The following is a 13119-nucleotide window of genomic DNA, read 5'->3' as shown; positions in this document are numbered from 1 at the left end:
ACATCCTTTCCTCAGTGGCACAGGGGGATGGGGAATAGGGGTTGTGATCAGTTTGTCACACGTTGTTTCCACCACTGCTTCCTCCTCAGGGGGAGGACTCCTCACACTCTTCCCCTGCTCCAGTGTGGAGTCCCTTCCCATGGGAGACAGTTCTCCATGAACTTCTCCAATATGAGTCCTTCCCACTGGTTGCAGTTCTTCAAACACTGCTGCAGTGTGGGTCCCTCACACGGAGTGTAGTCCTTCAGGAACAGACTGCTCCAGCATGGGCTTTCCCATGGAGTCACAGTCTTCTTCAGGTGCAGCCACCTGCATCAGTGTGGGATACTCCATGACTCCAGATCTTCATGGACTGCTCCACCATTAATCTCCAGCTCCAGTGCAGGCTTCCCACAGAGTCATGGCCTTCTTCAAGTGCAGCTGCCTGCTCCAGTGCACCTCCTCCTCCTCCTCCTCCTCCTTCACTGACCTTAGTGTCAGCAGAGTTGTTTCTCTCACATCTCGCTCCTCTCTCCGCTACAGCTACACTAGTCCTGACTGTCCTGATGAAGTCTGGTGGCCCTGGTGGGACAAGTTCCACCCAGTGGGCATTCTGGGAGCAGGGAACTTCAGAGCCCTTCAAGCTGCTCCAAGCCACAGCTGCTGCCTCCCCCCACCATGGGGGAGAGGTGGCCAAGTACAGACAGCCACCCGCACCTTCTCCCTCTCCGCCCTGCAGATCCCGCGTGGCGCAGGGTTGTTTTTTTCCTTGAACATCTTATTCACAGAGGCACTGATTTGCTCAGCCCTGGCCAGAGGTCGGTCTGACTTGAAGATGGAGAAGCTTCCAGCAGCTTCTCACAGAAGCTATCCCTGTAGCCCCTCCCCTGATACCAATGCCCCAAAAAACACACAAACCCAACACAACAGCCTTCTTCCAACCTTGTCTGTCATATGGCTGTTACAGGTTAGGTTTTAGAGGTGTGTTTAGATGGTATTTTTAAATTCTGACAGAAGATGCATTAATGCAAGAACCACCATAAACTGCATTTTGCAGGTAGCTGGGGCTTGACGTTGTCTGTAATTTCAGTGCGTTGGCATTGCTTGAGAAACACGGTTTTATTCTCTTTGTTATATTTTTCATTTTGATCAAGGCCAAAGTAGAGATGAGGACAAGGAATTCGTTACTGCCCTGCTTCTGCTTTTTTATCTAGATGAATGGATGGTGAAGTCCCAGATTCTTGTTCATTCCACTCAGATTTTGAATCCAGCTCTGCCATCAGAAGTCGACGCGATCTTCTGCAGACCTCCTTCTAGGCCATGTGTGATTCAGGGACCGCTAAGGACTGGGAAGAGCTTTACTTGGAAGAGCTTTACTGGGAAGAGCTTTACTGGGAAGAGCTTTACTCCACTTACCAGTTTGCTCCTCAGACTTAAAGAGAGTTGCTAGACTACACCCATGCTGGAGCAGAGTAGTATATGAACGACGTTGTTTCTGAAGCAGACAGTTATTGTTTTCACCACAATCTAAGTTAGCTTATGCAGAATTACAGAGCTCTCCTGAGTAAATATTCACGCCAAAGTGTTTGACAAGTGCAGCAAACTATCCCTAGCCATTCAGAGACATGATAAAACGTGCATTGATTTAACTTGCCATTGCCTAGAATAGAAATGTCACAGTACAATAGTCCCAATTTAACGGACTTTCACATGTACAGTACAGACAGAACTCTCCAGCCTCTGATACAGATAGAACAATTTCGTGCCATAGCCAGGAGTGCCTGACTCATTGGTCTTCGCCAGTTCTTTTGCATCAATTGGTGTGCTTGTTTAAAGTGAATAGTGCAATTGAGAGGGTGCTCTGTTAACTGAAATCCCACTGCTTTCCCTTTATGCCTCATCCTTGCTGGGGCAAAAATATCTGACCTGACAGAGAAGAAAATGTACGGTTAAATTGTTCGGTATTGTACGCTGAGCAGAACCAGATGCATCCCTCTGGTCACGACACTGAGAAATGCAGCGTGAGGGAAAAATGCTTTATCTGAAGAACAATTGCTTTGTGTGTCTTTATGTTTCCTAAACTGTCATTCATAATAAATATGAATGCCACATACTCTTCTATTCTCTAAAGCCGGAAACAAGCTAGTACCTGTCTGTTTTGCATAAAATATTTACTAGCTTACATTAATAACACTTCACCCATGTAGATCCACTTGTGTTATGATTTCAGGTGAAGTCTTGGAATGCATTTGTAGAAGTATTACCTGCTGTGTAACCACTCAAAGAAAACAAAAGATGGAAGTGTGGCTCTTATTTCATATTTCCATGGTCAAAGAATAAATAAAAGAATAGCTAGTGTGTGTGTTTAAAAACTTATGGTTATTTTAAATGAGCAAAAGAGCAAACCAGGATGTTTCTGTTACACTCCCAGTTTCCAGCTTTCTTTGGTTCAGTGCTTACTTTCCTCATTTGCTACCAAGGTAGTAGTGGAGGAGTAGCCACATTTCTCCTTCTTACAGTAAATGTCAGAAGGATGCTATATGGGAGAGCAAATAGGTCAGATCTCTGACAGTCTGATTACTAATCAATACCGTAAGAGTTTGAAGGAATTTAATGAGTATTCTGTATTATTTTGTATGAGCATATTTAGTTTGACTTTTACAAATCTTGGTTTCTTCTGCAAGCTGTTAAAGTACAGATCACCAGTGCTTTAATCTTGATTTTATCGCAAGTTGAAAAATAATTTTGATGAATGATATCACTCTCGGTGTTGTCATTAAACATAAGCAGTTTGATGTGAATAAATTTTGTTGAGGGATTTAATATTTGAAAGGAGATCAGAGCTGGCTGGACAGGTAACCCATGATTATAGATAACTTCCAGTACAATTTATGGGAAGGGGCAAAGTTTTGTTGGCTCGAGGAACTGAATTTATCAAAAAAAGCTCCTGGTGAGAGTGGGTGAGAAGGGAACAATCTTTCATGTCCTGGACTATTTTTCTTCTGTTGGTTTATTTATAACAGGGACAGAAATCTTCAGAAAACAGTAAACAATGTTCAACATCATGTTCAAAATTTATCAGAGTCAAAAAATCAAACTAGGCATGATATTTAATTTGATGGATGAATTTACAGAATTGTTTCATAATATTAAAACTTGGTATTCTGGGCTTCCTGGTGATGAATGATGTGCTAAAAAAAGTAATTAATTTTCTACATCTGCAATTTCTAGTTTCCATTCAGAAGGAATTTTTTGTGTGTGGGTGTGTACGTCTTTATCCTTAATCATCTCTTACCAGCTGGAAAAAGAGATCTCTGCTTGAAACTGAAATACATTATGCTTAATGCTTTCAACATTCTCCCTTTCTTTCTTTTTCTGGCCCATAGAGGTGTGGTAAGATTTCTCTAATAGCTGCAGTGTGCTTTAAGGTGAAAGATGTCGCAGACTCATAGGATAATTCAGGTTGGAAGGGGCCTCAGGAAGTCTCTGTTCGACCTCCTGCTCACAGCACTGAGGTCAGACCAGGTTGCTCAGGGCTTGATCCAGCTGGAGCTTGCAAAGCTCTGAGTATGGAGATGGCACAATGTTCCACTGTCCTCACAGAGAAAAAGTTTCTCCTTACATCCAGTCTGAACCTCTTCTGTTTCAATTTTTGTTCATTGCATGCCATTCTCTCTACATGTACCTCTGTGAAGAGCCTGGTTCCATCTTCCCCATCCCCTCTTTGCAGGCCAGGAAGTTGTTGTAGGTCCTTCTGAGGCCCTCCCTGCCCAAGGGTGACCAAGTCCCACTCCTGTGCCCTCTCTGCCAAGGGCAGGACCTCCAGCCCTGACCACCCTCTGGGCCTCACTGGCCTGATTCCAGTCTCTCAATGCCTTCCCTGTACTAGGGGGGCTAAAACTGGGTGCAGTATCTGGATGTGTGTCACAGCACTGAGCAGAAGGGGATAGTGCTCCCTTGATCTCCTATTCATGCTACTTGCAATGCTGCTGCCCTCGCCAGGACACGCTGCTGGCTCACGTTCAGCTTGCTGTTTGCCAGCCACACAAGGCAGCCTCATTGCTCATTCCTCGTCATCCCTGCCTGTCTTTCCCAAAGAGCTTGTCCAAGGCAGCACCCCAGTCACATGAGCACACTTGAGGTGTGTGCATCTGTGCCCTATTTGACTGTTCCCATTCCTCTTTCTTCTCATCACTGAATGCTTTGCTTTTGACCTTTGTTGACTGTTACCTCTCTGAGCTGCAGGCTGTAGACTTCCCCAACCCCATCATTCATAGATTTCATAGATTTCATAGATTTCTAGGTTGGAAAAGACCTTAGAGATCATCGAGTCCAACCATCCCTAATCCCCATTAAACCATATCCCTAAGTAGATCATCCACCCTATTCTTAAACACATCCAGGGATGGGGACTCAGCCACCTCCCTGGGCAGCCTATTCCATTGGCCTATTCCAGTGACTGATTCCTAGTGATCCAATTGCATTCTCCACTGATTTGCTCCAACTGAATTGCTCAGGCAGTTGCTCCTGTTAGTGCTGGGGACCATGCCCCATTTCATATTACCACCGATGTTGCTCAGTCCCACGCTATCTTCAGCAGTCTGCAGCTGTCTTTTGTATGTCCTTCTGTACAACCTGCCCTGCAAACTTCTGCTAAGGACTGGGCAGTTCTCTCTTTCCCTCCCCCACTGCCTATCTAACTTTAGCTTGATGAACTCTTGCTATTCCCTGACCAGGAGTCAGACTTCCCTGGCAGTAACCTGGCTCTGAACATCCCAGGAGAAGTTTCCAGAAGATCAAGAAGCAGAAATGAGAACTGCTGTGCAGACTGCAAACACCAGCCACGAACAGCAGCCTGACCAGCGCCCTGGGGACCCTCCACGTGACCTGTCTCAGCTCCTGTCTCCAGCCCCTCATTGCAGTGTTCCGGGTTGCTGTGATCCCTAAGGGCCTGTTAAATAATAAATAGAACCTGAGCACAGGCACCTACCACTCCTGTGCAAGAATTCCATCCCTGCCAGGTCCCAGGGATGTCACAAGACTGCAAATTCCCAAAGGTCTCCTGAGCACGGGTCATATGGCTTGTGAATTTGTCACTGACACACACTCCAGTCATGCTCACAGTAACTGGAAGACTGAATAATTATCATAATTATTAATTACTTTCACCTTAGCAAATAAGGAGCAATAGTACGAGCTGGTGTTAAAGCTGCCAGAAGGAGAAATTTGAAGTACCAGAGGAATTACTGAGTAATATCTGAGTAAACCCAAGAGAAAACAAAATACAGATGATGTTGCTGAAAAGTGGATATAATCACATTCTTCAAAGCTTAGACCGATGAACTACTACGATGTAAGAAAAAAATTACGCTACTGTAGTCTGTGTAAAGGTGAAAGTGAGAAACATCAGTACCAAATAAACAGCAGGTGTGAGAAACAAAATTAGGCAACACGAAGACAGGGAGAGAAGAAAAAAAGGAAGATCTCAGTAGAAACTCATCTGGTTTTAAAAAATAAATATTAAATAAAAGAAAAATAATTGATCTTCCGTTCAAGAAACGCTGCTTTTAAACACATCCGTGGTTGCGTTTTGAAAATATGCAGCACGTTAGAAATGAGGCTGGGGCGGTTCGATGCTATTTCGGTGGTTTGTTAATGGTGACAGGGAAAGTAAAAACTTATTTTCTTGTTTTGACTGCAACGTGCAGCTCTGCTAATTCCGTTGCGACCTAATTCACCGTTACAATCCCCTCCTGTAGCAGATCTCCCTCTGATGCAGAAGGAGAGAAGGAGGAGTCAGTGCAGCCCCCGGCGCCAGGGCGCCGCGGCACGCAGTGCTGGCCACAGCCAGCCCAGATGGCAGAGTGCGACGTCAGGTGTCCGTTTGCCCATGTGGGGGCTGGCATTATGATGCTTCTGCCAGCCACGGGTTTAGAACATCGGGGTGATCGCATCCTGTGTTTGCAAATGCGCTGCAGCGCTTTTAGGCTACCGAGCGGTGCAAAATGGCAACGAGATGACTTTAGAATCTGTCACCTTCTACCAGGACAGAAATATCGGTTTAAGGAATGATAATATAGGACAAAATGCCCAAGTCTACTTTCAGATTTTAGGGTAAATTTCTTTTGTTTGTAGTATTGGGGGGAAAAAAAAAAAATATCAGAATATCAGTACTTCCTTTTGTGGTGATAAGGAAACATGCAGTAACAATTCATTTATCAATAATCATAGAGTCATAGAATGGTTAGGGCTGGAAGGGACCTTCAAAGGTCATCTAGTTCAACCCCCCTGCAAGGAACAGGGATATCTCCAACTAGATCAGGTTGCTCAGGGCCTCGTCCAACCTGGCCTTGAACGTCTCCAGGGATGGAGCATCCACCACCTCTCTGGGCAACCTCTTCCAGTGTTCTACAACTCTCATGGTAAAAAATCTTTTCAAAATATCCAACCTGAATCTACCTCCCTCTATTTTAAAACCATTACCCTTTGTCTTATCACAACAGGCCCTCCTGAACAGCCTCTCCCCATCTTTTCTGTAGGCTCCCTTGAGGTACTGGAAGACCGCTATAAGGTCACCCCGGAGCCTTCTCTTCTCCAGGCTGAACAGCCCCAACTCTTTCAGCCTGTCCTCGTAGGAAAGGTGCTCCAGCCCTCTGATCATCTTCGTGGCCCTCCTCTGGACCCTCTCCAACTGGTCCATGTCCTTCTCATGTTGGGGACTCCAGAACTGGACGCAATACTCTAGGTGAGGTCTCACGAGGGCAGAGTAGAGGGGGAGAATCACCTCCCTCGACCTGCTGGCCACGCTCCTCTTGATGCAGCCCAGGACGTGGTTGGCCTTCTGGGCCGCAAGAGCACATTGCCGGCTCATATTGAGCTTCTCGTCCACCAGTACTCCCAAGTCCTTCTCCTCAGAGCTGCTCTCGATCCATTCTCCGCCCAGTCTGTATTTGTGCCTGGGATTGCCACGACCCAGATGTAGGACCTTGCACTTGGCCAATAATAATGTAAAACAAATGGATACATATGTGTAAACTTGGTATAGTGAAATAGCAATGTATTAGAAGTAAAAACGTGCTTCAAAATATGCAAGTCTTGCCTCTTACATTGGACATTCTTGACAGGGCCCTAGGCAGAAGATTTTGTTAAAATTGAATTTTCACATCAGAATAAACTGCTGAAGTACATCTGAGCAGGTCGTTATACCTTACAGTGTGCAAAGAACAGTCCTGACCTAGAAAGTCTGGAACAGAATTCACTGATGCAAATCTGTTGTTTAATCCACTTCTTGGATTGGCCTTCACACAGAAGAATAGAAGTTACTATGGATAACAGAAGTGGAAAAGGTTGAGCTATACAAATTTTCTTAATGCAAACAAGAAAGAATACATCAGTGAATTGTTTCAGAAGGCTTCCACAATGTTGCGTGATTGAATAAAAATTTTCCAAATTAGGTTCAACACTGATTAAGGTATTTGTTGAATAACAGTTCTGCCTGTGAACATGGTAGGGTCTCAACGAGTATTAGCACTCAGAAAAGTACTCCTGAAATCACTGCATATAATTATATGAAAATATCAGCTCTAGTGCTTAGTGGTGGTTCAGAAAGAAAGTATTATATTAAAAATTAGGAAAAGAATAGAGAACAAGACAGAACATATCACTGTACCAGTGTGTAAAACCACAGGGGCGTAAAAGAACTAAAAATAATGAATGTAGAAGAGGAACAAATATGACTGCAACCATAAAATTTAATCTATTCCATTCTGCAAATGGATACATTAAATAAACTAAGATTCTTCTGCTTGGAAAAGTTATCAAGAAGACTATGATGAAGACATTTAAAAAATCTCAAATCTCAAATAAAAGGTGAATAGGGACCCATTTTTCAGTACTTCTTATAATGTAAGAAATAAGAAGCACCCAATGAAATTATACATACAAGTTCTAGAACCAATAAAAAGGAAATAATATTTGAATATATTTTGATATAAACAGCGTACCTAGGACAATATAACAATTAGAGAAATTCATAGAAAAAATGTTCACTGAAGATTATTTAACACAAGAATATGGTTATGATTTTGGATCAATGACTCCTTTCTTCAGCAATTTGCAGAAAATTGAAAAAAAAAACATTCCGGGAAAGATTTAGTTATTTTATTTTTCCTTTTTCTTTTCTCCAGAATAAGTCACAGTAGGAGATGTGATACAACTTTTTTTCGAAATCTTACCTAATATAAATTGAACCTAGATTTCTGAAACAAGAAGGAGAGCAAAAAAGCAGCATATATGAGACTTTCTGAATGCTGTTTTTATCCTTTCTCAAACAGTAATGAGTGTATCACAGGAAAGAAAAGTAAGTTCTCAAATGTGAAGTAACAAACAGGTATAATTCTTAAAAAAAAATCCCCATTATTTTGCACGTCATTATGATAGTGATGCTAAACTGCTCAAATTTTCCCCTAAGAAGATGCCATAATAGCTGTAAATCAGTGGGTAGAAGGACACGTCTGTCGTAGATGTAACATAGTGGATAAAAGCCAGATCTCTTTTTATTGTTCTTATTCCTACTGTTCCTCCAAGACTTCATTTCTTTAGCATTTCTCATATTTTGTGGGTACCTACTTTGGAATGTTGCTCTACCCATTATATTCCAGCAGTATTTTGGTGTCCGTTTACTCTTAAGTTACCAGACTTACAATAAATAACTCCTGCATACAGATTGTTGATAAATAAATTGAATAGACCTGGCCCTAGGATGGAGTCCTGAGGAACACCACTGGTGACCAGCACCAGCCAGATGCAGCCGCATTCACTGCAAGATTTTGAGCCCTGCCGTTCAGCCAGTTCTTCACCCAGTGCACCGTGAACCCACCCATCCCACAGTGGGACAACTGGTGCAGAAGGATGCTACGAGGGACAGTATCAAAAGCCTTACAAAAATCCAGAAATAGTGCTTTGACTTCCCCTCTAAACCAGTATCCAGCTTCATGATATCTTCACATCAACAATAAATTCTGACTGCATTTATTCTTATTAAATTCTGAATATTTGTTCACGTACAAAATCTAATCCCTCAAATCATCCTATAGTTTTAAAACATATGACTGTCAGTCACTTGTAATTTGTGATGTCTTAAGCACAGTCATTTTAACCATTTATGTCCTGCATTACTTATTAGAATAATGAATCTTTAGAAGTAGCTTATGGACTATATAAACAACTTCTAACACACTTTATTTCTTCTTTCTCTGTTCATGATTTTGCATGAAGAAAATGACAAAAAGGAGTCGGAATGTCATGCATTTTCTTTGTAGCTCAGTAAATATGACTGTTGCTGTTACTAGTTAAGTCACTAATCTTTGTTCTAACCTGACAGTCTCAGGATTTTTTGGCCATACCTTGACCTCTTCTGGTTTTTGCTTGCTGTAACAATTTTCTGGTGATAAAGTGCTTATTACCTAACGCATTTAGTCTCTATTAATGTACGAATATACATGTATGACCAACCTGAATCATGGAGTCATTGCATTGACTGTCACAGCTGATACCAGCTGAGTTGGGGGGAGGCCAATGTCCAACTTTCAAACTTCAGCTGGGTACCAGGAAGCAGACTGGGAGAAGGAAGCAGACTAGGATAAAGAGTTGCACCAAAAAGTCTTCAAGCCCACTCAAGACTGAAAAGGAAAGGAACCTTACCATGAATATCTTTGAAGCAAAGATCTCAGGATGCTGATGGCTCTTCATAACCTATCACACTCCATCCATTCTGCGTGAGGAGGGCTGAAACCTGAAGTCACAGAGAGACTGTCGATTTAATTTGACTGTTAAAACATTACTTGAACAAACAGTAAATTATTAGATTTGTATCTAGGATTGTCTTCCCTTTTGCCAATAGTCAGTTTTCGAGTATAACAGTTTCCAACTCTAAATCATATTTTTTTCAAGTGTGCATAATGGATGAAAGGGCCATTACAGAAGGTCTGTACCATGTCAGTCCTCAAAACAGGGCAAACATCAAAATGCTAATTATAAAGGCTTGGCAGTGACCCAAACTGTTGCACTATTGGAAAAAACTTTTACATACCAATGGTGAGCAAAATACGCAGAATTTTATATCACTGTTAATTTCATATGCAGAAGAAGCAGGATGGACAACATGCTATAGGCACAGAGGTATCTTGTGGATATCACATGGACAGTGGGATCGAGTGCACCCTCAGCAAGTCTGCAGATGACACCAAGCTGTGTGGTGTGGTGGACATGCTGGAGGGAAGGGACGCTATATCTCATATATATATTTTATATATATATTTATATTTTATGCTGGTTTTTGTATTGTTTTCTCCTTTGTGCTGAAGCAGTCAAGCTGCATTATGCTGATGAGTCAGAATAATCAATTAAACCTTAGGCAGACCTTTCTAGATTATTACTTTAGGTACCAAACCTGCAGACTGTAATGTCTGAGCTATTCTGTCAGCAATTTCGATATCTTCAATGACCGTGCTGCAGGCAAGAGATATTTTAGTTTCTGAAGCAAACACAGTACTACCAGGAGTAGCAGTTTTCATTTTCCCAGTGAGTTGCTTTCACTCCTCAGCTTGTTTCATTCCTATTCCTCAAACTCGATGCTCAGTGCAAGCAATCACAGACAGCTACTGGTTGCACGCACTGGGACTTCGGCCGTATTCCTCCAGGAGTGGAATTTTACGTGTGCTTTGGAATAATAATGCAAAAGTGTCATCGGTATTCACTAGAGTCACTTCACACTAACCTGTACTAAGTTGTGAGATTTTACTTTCTTCGGGTTTTCTCTCCTGCAGGAGAAATCAACTGTCCTACCTGACACATTGTGATCTGCAAAGTCTTTCCTATTTTCTGTGTCTGGAATATCTGACCTAAAAGGTATTACTGGGAATTGCACAACAGTCACTTCATTGAAATAAGACCTCCAGGCTAGCCTCTTAAAATACCAAAACAGTATGTTATCTGCTATGAAGTGTTTCCTTTTGTTCTTGTTTCTATCTTGTTCTCCTGATATTCTGTTTTTTAACCCCCCACTGTCTTTAATGGCAGTTGTATAAACTTTGACTCCTCCCGGTAGCTTCCAGAGAGGTACTGGATGGGGAAGAAACAGATCTGTTCCATAAGAGTTTGTGAATAGCGTAGAAAAGGTTATTCAGTAGTTTATTGTATAATTACATTGGTTTAATCTAATGGGGGATTTATGGAAAACAAAGTGAGAAAAGAACAGAAGGACTACAAATAACATGCCATCTGCAGACACTTAAGGGTTATTAACAAAAGACAATATAGTCAGGAAAAGCCTGGATAGCAAAAGAGCAAAGGACAGTAACAACTCAACTAGAAACTTTCTTCACAAACTCAAGGCTTCCTTGACAATCTTCTTTACTTACAAGACTCAAGTAAAATGACCACATACTCTAGAACTCTCTCAAAATGTGGTGTCCCCACTGCTAAATAGTACATTTATTTATTGGTTTCCTGTATATTCCACTGGAGATAAACACCCAGAGGAAAGAATTTTAGTTGTCAGCTCTGTTCAAACTGAATTTTTAATTATTTGATTATCTAGGTTTGGTCTAAATGTGAGAATACTCACAATATTTTCCTCCTTGATGGACTTGATTACCTGATTGATTGATACCTGATTGCTGGATTAAGAGTGTTACAGAAATAAAAGGTACACAGTTAGTCTTGGTCTGAAGTCCTAACCTTGCAGCAATTTAGATTTTCAGGCTAAGAACCAGTTAAATCAATTCACCTACGCATGTAGAGGGAAAAAAAATCAGTTCAAGAACTGGCAAACTGATTTTCTCTTCTCAAATAAGAAACGCATTGAAGAGATAATAGACATTATGAATGAATGTAGTTTATGGTTCCAAGGGCTTTTGCCTTTTTTTCCCCAATTAATTAATAGTCTCTAAATCATCGCTATTTTTTACTTCATTTAACAATATCTGCCTATGCATTGATTTACAACGCAACAGTCAATTACAATTTTAGGAAGAATATCAGTAGCCAATTTAGCAATAAATATTTTATGACATTCATTGGCTGCCTTTGCTGGCAGAAAAACAACAACAAAAAGAAGTATATTGAGTTCTACATTGAATCACATGGACCACATCAACCTCAAGGTATTCAAGATTTTGTATATGTTATAGTTTTAAGACTTAACAGATCAACTGACATTAACAAAGTTTGAAAGAGTCTGAGTTTCAGCAAGTTTTGGATTATTCCTGTGATGCTCTTCAGGGATCTGCTTTGTAGAGTACCATGGGATAAAGCCCTGGAGAGAAGAGGGGCCCAAGAGAGCTGGCTAATATTGAAGGATCACCTCCTCCAAGCTCAGGAGCGGTGCACCCCAACAGAGGAAGTCTAGCAGAAACACCAGGAGGCCTACATGGATGAACAAGGAGCTCCTGGACAAACTCAAGCACAGAAAGGAAGCCTGCAGAGGGTGAAAGCAAGGACAGGTAGCCTGGGAGGAATACAGAGAAATTGTGTGAACAACCAGAGACCAGGTTAGGAAAGCTAAAGCCCTGATAGAGTTAAATCTGGCCAGGAACATCAAGGGTAAAAAGAAAAACTTTTATAGGTACATCGGTGATAAAAGGAGGACTAGGAAAAATGTGGGCCCTCTCCAGAAGGAAGTGAGAGACCTGGCTACCCAGGATATGGAGAAGGCTGAGGTACTCAATGACTTTTTTGCCTCAGTCTTTGCTGACAAGTGCTCTAGCCCCACTGCTGAGGTCACAGAGGCAAAGGCAGGGACTGGGAGAATGAAGAACTGTCCTCTGTAGAAGGTCAAGTTCAAGACCATGGAACCTGAAGGTGGACAAGTCCATGGGACTTGATGAGGTACATCCATGGATCCTGAGGGAACTGGCAGATGAAGTTGCTAAGCCACTGTCCATCATATTTGAGACGTCATGGCAGTCCAGTGAAGTTCCCACTGACTGGTAAAGGAGAAACATAGCCCCCATTTGAAAAAAAAGAAGACTCAGGGAACTACAGGCCAGTCAGTCTTATGTCTGTGCCCAGCAACATCATGGAGCAGATCCTGCTGACGACTATGCTAAGGCACATGGAAAATAAGAGGGTGATTGGTGA

The sequence above is a fragment of the Tauraco erythrolophus genome, chromosome 10, assembly GCF_009769465.1.
Source record: "Tauraco erythrolophus isolate bTauEry1 chromosome 10, bTauEry1.pri, whole genome shotgun sequence".
Lineage (NCBI taxonomy): Eukaryota > Metazoa > Chordata > Aves > Musophagiformes > Musophagidae > Tauraco > Tauraco erythrolophus.
The sequence above is the reverse complement of the archived record's forward strand: the minus strand, read 5'-3'. Positions refer to the sequence as shown.